The sequence below is a fragment of the Triticum urartu genome, chromosome 4A (genome assembly GCF_056163025.1).
Source record: "Triticum urartu cultivar PI428250 chromosome 4A, HENAU_Tu73, whole genome shotgun sequence".
Taxonomy (NCBI): domain Eukaryota; kingdom Viridiplantae; phylum Streptophyta; class Magnoliopsida; order Poales; family Poaceae; genus Triticum; species Triticum urartu.
This window is the reverse complement of record NC_141876.1, coordinates 578,069,824-578,080,245: the sequence shown is the minus strand read 5'-3', so window position 1 is coordinate 578,080,245 and position 10,422 is coordinate 578,069,824.

Sequence of the window (10,422 nt, the reverse complement as noted above, 5' to 3'; positions counted from 1 at the left end):
TCCATCAACGGACTCTGATAATTCTTGTTTACTTGGCGGACGACAAGCTGTGAGTCACCCCTGACAATGAGCTTCTTGATCCCAAGGTCTGCCGCGATCCGGAGACCGGCAAGCAATCCCTCATACTCCGCAGTATTGTTTGTTGCTTGCTCCTTGGGAAAGTGCATCTGGACTATGTACCTGAGGTGCTCTCCAGTGGGTGCGATAAGCAGCACACCAGCGCCGGCGCCTTGCAGCGAAAAGGCACCATCAAAGTACATCAGCCACTCTTTGCTTGCCTCTTTTTCGGGGAGTGTCGCCGTTGGCGAAGCCGATGAGACTCTGGATAGTGGCCCTCCAGTCGTCGATCTTGTCCGGCACTGGGGGGTAGTCGAGGAGCAGCTGAGCTCGTGCCAAAGCTTCGGCTGCGGTGGCGGGCGGCGGTAGAGAATGGTGCAAGGAGCGGGACATGCTCGGACTTCTAACCATGTTAGAAGGAGCAGCGTCCCGTCCGGGCGACCGCGTGTCGCTCGCGCCAGCAGGTTGACGTGCATGGTGGTCCGGAGCGCTCCGAGATCCACCAGCCCGATCCGGATCCAGCGAGCGCATGGTACCGTGAGTACCATGACGCTGCCGGTCCCGCGCCTCCTGAGATGGGCGCGGTGCATGCACGGACGCCGAGGTCTTGGAGTGCGCCCGGTCATTGTGGGAGCCGGCTACGCCGCCGATGGGCAGCGCAGCCTTGCCCTGGGACCTGGCAGCACCGCGAGTTCCCTCGTCGACGCGTGTTCCTCCGCCGGCGCCTGCCCCACCAGCCGTTTGCTCCGGCGGTGGCTGGCTCGGCGCGGACGGAGCAGCTGCCTTCGAAACTTTCTTCGCCGGCGGCATGTTGACGAAGAAGATGAAGATCTAGCTCACGAGAACGTCGGATCCGATGTTGATGAAGATGAAAAAGATCTGGCTCGCAAGAACGCCGGATCTGATTCACACAACTTCGACGCCCCCTACCTGGCGCGCCAGAGATGCCGGGGTTCCTGATCCACGGACACCTATGGGACCGGTGGACCGGGTCCCTTTCGGTTCGGCGGGGGGTGGAGGTTGCGCAAAGAGCAGATCGAGGCGAAGCACGCGGGCGGTTGGTCGTGCGAAGAGTAAATTGAGGCGAAGCACGCGAGCGATTTACCCAGGTTCGGGCCGCACGGATGCGTGAAACCCTACTCCTGCTTTGTGGTTTGGTATTGATTTCTCCCGAAGCTCTCAAAATGGCCGACCCCCCTCTACGTTGCCCACGGGCCTCCTTTTATACTCAAGGGGTTACCAACATAGAGCAACGGGGGCCAAGGGCAAAAATGGAAAGGGTGCCGTGGATAGGCACAGCTAGGTGTTGTAGTAGGCACAGCTACCCGCTACAGTGTTATCATACCTAACCCTGACGGCAGGGGACAAGGGCATTAAATGCCCGTCTGTGTCGCCTAAACAGTACCGAGAGGGGCCGCTAGGGACGCCACCGTTTGCCACGATGGTTATCTCGTCAGCGTCTGCTCGCCACCTCGCACCCCTAGCTGCGTGACCTCCTGCCACGTGTGCCTGGGAGGGGCCCCCAGAGCGACGCGTGGTGGTTGTGCTGGAGCGCGGGCTCGGAGAGGCGGTTCCCGTGGCAAACTCCTCGCCGCGGTCGTCGTCTTGTCGCGTCCGGGAGCTTGTCGCTCACCGGGTCTTGCCGGGACGCGTGGCGCGTCGCGGCAGGTTTTCTAGGTATGCCTGGGTTGGCCTTCCCGGCAAGCTCCTCTTGCCGGGGTCTCGTTTGCTTCCCGGCAAGCTCCCCTTGCCGGGGCCTTGAGATGCTTTTGATAGCTTTCCCGGCAAGCTCCTCTCGCCGGGGTCTTGTCTTGGATACTTTGTTCTTGAATGGTCTTCAAAGTAGCCGCGGAGGATCTTGGCGATCACCCGGCAAGCCTTGCCGCGGGGATGCTGCGACTGCCCGTGCACAAGTTCGGGATACTAGGGTACCCCTACTCTAGTACACCGACACTGAGGCATAGGGAATGACTTTTCATTCTCTTTCTATTTTCTGCCATGGTCGGGTTTTGAGTCTTTACTCAACTTCACACCTTGCAACACAGGTAAGAACTCCTTTGACTTTTCCATTTTGAACTACTTCAAAATCTTGTCAAGGTATGTACTCATTGAAAATATATCAAGCGTCTTGATCTATCTCTATAGATCTTGATGCTCAATATGTAAGTAGCTTCATCGAGGTCTTTCTTTGAAAAACTCTTTTCAAACACTCGTTTATGCTTTCCAGAAAATTCTACATTATTTCCGATCAACAATATGTCATTCACATATACTTATCAGAAATGTTGTAGTGCTCCCACTCACTTTCTTGTAAATACAGGCTTCACCGCAAGTCTGTATAAAACCATATGCTCTGATCACTTTATCAAAGCATATATTCCAACTCCGAGATGCTTGCACCAGTCCATAGATGGATCGCTGGAGCTTGCACACTTTGTTAGCATCTTTAGGACTGACGAAACCTTCTGGTTGCATCATATACAACTCTTCTTTAAGAAACCCATTAAGGAATGCAATTTTGACATCCATTTGTCAGATTTCATAAAATGCGGCAACTGCTAACATGATTCGGACAGACTTTTAAGCATCGATACGAGTGAGAAAATTTCATCGTAGTCAACACCTTGAACTTGTCAAAAACATTTTGTGACAATTCGAGCTTTGTAGATAGTAACACTACTATCAGCATCCGTCTTCCTCTTGAAGATCCATTTATTTTCAATGACTCACTGATCATCGGGCAAGTCAATCAAAGTCCATACTTTGTTCTCATACATGGATCCCATCTCAGATTTCATGGCCTCAAGCCATTTTGCAGAATCTGGGCTCATCATCGCTTCCTCATAGTTCGTAGTTTCGTCATGGTCTAGTAACATGACTTCCAGGATAGGATTACCGTACCACTCTGGTGCGGACCGTACTCTGGTTGACCTACAAAGTTTGGTCGTAACTTGATCTGAAGTTTCATGATCATCATCATTAGCTTCCTCACTAATTGGTGTAGGAATCACTGGAAGTGATTTCTATGATGAACTACTTTCCAATTCGGGAGAAGGTACAATTACCTCATCAAGTTATACTTTCCTCCCACTCACTTCTATCGAGAGAAACTCCTCCTCTAGAAAGGATCCATTCTTAGCAACAAAATATCTTGCCCTCGGATATGTGATAGAAGGTGTACCCAACAGTTTCTTTTGGGTATCCTATGAAGACGCACTACTCCGATTTGGGTTCGAGCTTATCAGTTTGAAACTTTTTCTCATAAGCATCGCAACCCCAAACTTTAAGAAACGACAACTTTGGTTTCTTGCCAAACCACAGTTCATATGGTGTCATCTCAACGGATTTATATGCTGCCCTATTTAACGTGAATGCAGCTGTCTCTAATGCATAACCCCAAAACGGTAGTGGTAAATCGGTAAGAGACATCATAGATTGCACTATATCCAATAAAGTACGGTTATGACGTTCGGACACACCATTGCGCTGTGGTGTTCCAGGTGGCATGAATTTGTGAAACTATTCCACATTATTTTAGTTGAAGACCAAACTCGAAACTCAAATATTCGTCTCCGCGATCAGATCGTAGAAACTTTATTTTCTTGTTACGATGATTTTCCACTTCACTCTGAAATTCTTTGAACTTTTCAAATGTTTCAGACTTATGTTTCATCAAGTAGATATACCCATATCTGCTCAAATCATATGTGAAGGTCAGAAAATAATGATACCCGCCGCGAGCCTCAATACTCATCGGACTGCATACATCAGTATGTATTATTTCCAATAGGTCAGTTGCTCGCTCCATTGTTCCGGAGAACGGAGTCTTAGTCATCTTGCCCATGAGGCATGGTTCGCAAGCATCAAGTGATTCATAATCAAGTGATTCCAAAAGCCCATCAGCGTGGAGTTTCTTCATGCGCTTTACACCAACTAAACGGCAGTGCCACAAATAAGTTGCACTATCATTATTAACTTTGCATCTTTTGGCTTCAATATTGTGAATATGTGTATCACTATGATCGAGATTCAATAAACCATTTATTTTGAGTGTATGACCATAGAAGGTTTTATTCATGTAAATAGAACAACAATTATTCTTTGACTTAAATGAATAAGTGTATTGCAATAAACATGATCCAATCATATTCATGCTCAATGCAAACACCAAATAACATTTATTCTAGGTTCAACACTAATCCCGAAGGTAAAGGGAGTGTGCAATGGTGATCTTGTCAACCTTGGAATCACTTCCAACACACATCATCACCTCGCCCTTAACTAGTCTCTGTTTATTTTGCAGCTCCCGTTTCAAGTCACTACTCTTAGCAACTGAACCAGTATCAAATACCGAGGGGTTGCTATAAACACTAATAAAGTACACATCAATAACATGTATATCCAATATACCTTTGTTCAGTATGCCATCCTTATTATCCGCCAAGTATCTAGGGCAGTTCCACTTCCAGTGACCATTTCCTTTGCAGTAGAAGCACTCAGTTTCAGGCTTGGGTCTAGCTTTGGGCTTCTTCATGGGAGTGGCAACTTGCTTGCCATTCTTCTTGAAGTTACCTTTCTTTCCCTTGCCCTTTTACTTGAAACTAGTGGTCTTGTCAACCATCAACACTTGATGCTTTTCTTGATTTCTACCTTCGCTGATTTCAGCATGGCGAAGAGCTTGGGAATTACTTTTGTCATCTCTTGCATATTATAGTTCATCACGAAGTTCCAGTAACTTGGTGATAGCGACTAGAGAACTCTGTCAATCACTTTTTTTATCTAGAAGATTAACTCCCACTTGATTCAAGCAATTGTATTACTCAGACAATCTGAGCACATGCTCATTGGTTGAGCTATTCTCCTCCATCTTGTAGGCAAAGTACTGTCAGAGGTCTCATACCTCTCGACATAGGCATGACTAAAATACTAGTTTCAACTCTTGGAACATCTTATATGTTCTATGGCGTTCAAAATATTTTTTGAAGTCCCAATTTTGAGCCGTAAAGCATGGTGCACTAAACTATCAAGTAGTCATCATACCAAGCTTTGACAAATGTTCATAACGTCTGCATCTGCTCCTGCAATAGGTCCGTCACCTAGCGGTGCATCAAGGACATAAATCTTTTGTGCAGCAATGAGGATAATCTTCAGATCATGGACCTAGTCCGCATCATTGCTACTATCACCTTTCAACTTATTTTTCTCTAGGAACATATCAAAAAATAAAACAAGAAAGCTATACGCGAGCAATTGATCTACAACATAGATATGCAAATACTATCAGGACTAAGTTCATGATAAATTTAAGTTCAATTAATCATATTACTTAAGAACTCCCACTTATATAGATATCTCTCTAATCATCTAAGTGATCACGTGATCCATATCAACTAAACCATGTCTGATCATCACGTGATATGGAGTAGTTTTCAATGGTGAACATCACTATGTTGATCATATCTCTACTATATGATTCACGCTCGACCTTTCGGTCTCTAGTGTTCCGAGGCCATATCTGTATATGCTAGGCTCGTCAAGTTTAACCCGAGTACTCCGCATGTGCGCAACTGGCTTGCATCCGTTGTATGTCAACATAGAGCTTATTACACCCGATCATCACGTGGTATCTCGGCATGACGAACTGTTGCAATGGTGCATACTCAAGGAGAACACTTATACCTTGAAATTTAGTGAGAGATCATCTTATAATGCTACCGCCGAACTAAGCAAAATAAGATGCATAAAGGATAAACATCACATGCAATCAAAATATGTGACATGATATGGCCATGATCATCTTGCGCCTTTGATCTCCATCTCCAAAGTACAGTCATGATCTCTATCGTCACCGGCATGACACCATGATCTCCATCATCTTGATCTGTATCAACGTATCGTCACATGGTCGTCTCGCCAACTATTGCTCTTGCAACTATTGCTATTGCATAGCGATAAAGTAAAGCAATTATTTGGCGCTTGCATCTTATGCAATAAAGAGACAACCATAAGGCTTCTGCCAGTTGCCGATAACTTCAACAAAACATGATCATCTCATACAACAACTTATATCTCATCACGTCTTGACCATATCACATCACAACAAGCCCTTCAAAAACAAGTTAGACGTCCTCTACTATGTTGCTGCAAGTTTTATGTGGCTGCTACGGGCTGAGCAAGAACCGTTCTTACCTACGCATCAAAAACGACAACATGGTATAGTGATTGCTTTTTGATCTTCAGAAAGAACCCTGTTCATTGACTCCGATTCAACTAAAGTTGGAGAAACTGACACCCACCAACCACCTGTGTGTGAAGCACGTCGGTAGAACCATTCTCACGTAAGCGTACGCGTAATGTCGGTCTGGGCCGCTTCATCCAACAATACCGCCGAATCAAGAATCAAATAGTGACGGCAAGCAATATGTAAACACCCACGCCCACAACTCCTTTGTGTTCTACTCGTGCATATAACATCTACGCATAAACCTAGCTCAGATGCCACTATTGGGGAACGTATTAATTTCAAAAAAAATCCTACGCACACGCAAGATCATGGTGATGCATAGCAACGAGAGGGGAAGAGTGTTGTCCACGTACCCTCGTAGACCGTAAGCGGAAGTGTTATGACAATGCGGTTGATGTAGTCGTACGTCTTCAAGATCGACCGATCCTAGTACCGAAGGTACGACGCCTCCGCGATCTGCACACGTTCGGCTCGGTGACGTCCCACGAACTCACAATACAGCAGTGTTGAGGGAGAGCTTCATCAGCATGACGGCGTGATGACGGTGATGATGATGCTACCAGAACAGGGCTTCGCCTAAGCACCGCTATGATATGACCGAGGTGGATTACGGTGGAGGGGGGCACCGCACACGGCTAAAAGATCAATGACTTGTGTGTCTATGGGGTGCCCCCTGGCCACGTATACAAAGGATGGAGGGAGGAGGAGGCCGGCCCTCACAGGGCGCGCCCAAAGTGTGGAGTCCTACTAGGACTCCCTAGTCCTAGTAGGATTCCACCTCCCACATGGAATAGGAAAAAGGGAAGGGAGAAGGAGAAGGAAGGAAGGGGCGCCCCCTTTCCCTAGTCCAATTTGGACCAGTCTATGGGGAAGGGGCGCGGCCATCCTTGAGGCCTTTCTCTCCTTTCCCGTATGGCCCATTAAGGCCCAATACGAATTTCCGTAACTCTCCGGTACTCCGAAAAATACCCGAATCACTCGGAACCTTTCCGATGTCTAAATATAGCCTTCCAATATATCGATCATTACGTCTCGACCATTTCGAGACTCCTCGTCATGTCCCCGATCTCATCCGGGACTCCGAACAAACTTCGGTCATCAAATCACATAACTCATAATACAAATCGTCACAGAACGTTAAGCGTGCGGACCCTACGGGTTCAAGAACTATGTAGACATGACTGAGACTCATCTCTAGTCAATAACCAATAGCGGAACCCGGATGCTCATATTGGTTCGTACATATTGTACGAAGATCTTTATCGGTCAAACCGCATAACAACTTATGTTGTTCCCGTTGTCATCGGTATGTTACTTGCGTGAGATTCGATCGTCGGTATCTCAATACCTAGTTCAATCTCGTTACCGGCAAGTCTCTTTACTCGTTCCGTAATGCATCGTCCCGCAACTAACTCATTAGTCACAATGCTTGCAAGGCTTATAGTGATGTACATTACCGAGAGGGCCCAGAGATACCTCTCCGATACACGGAGTGACAAATCCTAATCTCGATCTATGCCAACTCAACAAACACCATCGGAGACACCTGTAGAGCATCTTTATAATCACCCAGTTACGTTGTGATGTTTGATAGCACACAAGGGGTTCCTCCGGTATTCGGGAGTTGCATAATCTCATAGTCTGAGGAACATGTATAAGTCATGAAGAAACCAGTAGCAGTGAAACTGTAACGATCATAATGCTAAGCTAACGAACGGGTCTTGTCTATCACATCATTCTGCTAATGATGTGATCCCGTTCATCAAATGACAACACATGTCTATGGTTAGGTAACATAACCATCTTTGATAAATGAACTAGTCAAGTAGAGGCATACTAGGGATACTTTGTTTTGTCTATGTATTCACACATGTACTAAGTTTCCGGTTAATACAATTCTAGCTTGAATAATAAACATTTATCCTGAAATAAGGAAATAAATAATAACTTTATTATTGCCTCTAGGGCATATTTCCTTCAGAGGTAGTTGTACCTACTCCCTTATTGGAAAGTAGTTCATCACTGAAATCAGTTTGAGTGATTTCTACACCAATAAGTGAGGAAGCTAATGGTGATGATCATGAAACTTCTGATCAAGTCACTACCGAACCTCGTAGGTCAACCAGAGTAAGATCCGCACCAGAGTGGTATGATAATCCTGTTTTGGAGGTCATGTTACTTGACCATGACGAACCTACGAACTATGAGGAAGTGATGATGAGCCCAGATTCCGCAAAATGGCTTGAGGCCATGAAATCTGAGATGGGATCCATGTATGAGAACAGAGTGTGGACTTTGGTTGACTTGCTCGATGATCGGCAGACCATAGAGAATAAATGGATCTTCAAGAAGAAGACTGACGCTGATGGTAATGTTACTGTCTACAAAGCTCAACTTGTTTCAAAAGGTTTTCGACAAGTTCAATGAGTTGACTACGATGAGACCTTCTCACCCGTAGCGATGCTTAAGTCCGTCCGAATCATGTTAGCTGCCGCATTTTATGATTATGAAATTTGGCTAATGGATGTCAAAACTGCATTCCTTAATGGATATCTTAAAGAAGAGTTGTATAAGATGCAACCAGAAGGTTTTGTCGATCCAAAAGGTGCAAACAAAGTGTGCAAGCTCCAGCGATCCATTTATGGACTGGTGCAAGCCTCTCGGAGTTTGAATATACGCTTTGATAGTGTGATCAAAGCATATGGTTTTATACAGACTTTTGGAGAAGCCTATATTTACAAGAAAGTGAGTGGGAACTCTGTAGCATTTCTGATATTATATGTGGATGATGCTACCTCTTGAGCACTGCGTTGGTTTTCCCTTGAAGAGGAAAGGGTGGTGCAGCAAAGTAGCGTAAGTATTTCCCTCAATTTTTGAGAACCAAGGTATCAATCTAGTACGAGACTACACGCAAGTCCCTCGTACCTACACAAACAAATAAGAACCTCGCAACCAACGCGATAAAGGGGTTGTCAATCCCTTCACGGTCACTTACGAGAGGGAGATCTGATAGAGATAATAATAATAAGATAAATATTTTTGGTATTTTTATGATATAGATTAAAAGTAAAGATTGCAAAATAAACGGTGTCAGAAATAGCTAGTTGAAGGGAGATTAATATAATAGAGAATAGACCCGGGGGCCATAGGTTTCACTAGTGGCTTCTCTCAAGATAGCATAAGTATTACAGTGGGTGAACAAATTACTGTCGAGCAATTGATAGAAAAGTGCATAATTATGAGAATATCTAGGCATGATCATGTATATATGCAACACGTCCGCGACAAGTAGACCGAAACGATTTTGCATCTACTACTATTACTCCACACATCTATCGCTATCCAGCATGCATCTAGAGTATTAAGTTCATAAGAACAGAGTAACGCATTAGGCAAGATGACATGATGTAGAGGGATAAACTCAAGCAATATGATATAAACCCCATCTTTTTATCCTCGATGGCAACAATACAATATGTGCCTTGCTGCCCCTGCTGTCACTGGCAAAGGACACCGCAAGATTGAACCCAAAGCTAAGCACTTCTCCCATTGCAAGAAAGATCAATCTAGTAGGCCAAACCAAACTGATAATTCGAAGAGACTTGCAAAGATAACAAATCATACATAAAAGATTTCAGAGAAGAATCAAATATTGTTCATAGATAAACTTGATCATAAACCCACAATTCATCTGCTCTCGACAAACACACCGCAGAAAGATTTACATCGAATAGATCTCCAAGAAGATCGAGGAGAACATTGTATTGAGATCCAAAGAGAGAGAAGAAGCCATCTAGCTAATAACTATGGACCCGAAGGTCTGAGGTAAACTACTCACACATCATCGGAGAGGCTATGATGTTGATGTAGAAGCGTTCCGTGATTGATTCCCCCTCCGGCGGAGCTCCGGAAAAGGCCCCGAGATGGGATCTCTTGGGTACAGAAGGTTGCGGTGGTGGAAATAGGGTTTCGTGGTGCTCCTCGTTGATTTCTTGATGTCCACTCCAAGTCCTCTGGATCATGTTTGTTCCAAAAATAACTCTCCGAAGGTTTCATTCCGTTTGGATTCCGTTTAATATTCCTTTTCTGCGAAACACTGAAATAGGCAAAAAAAACAACAA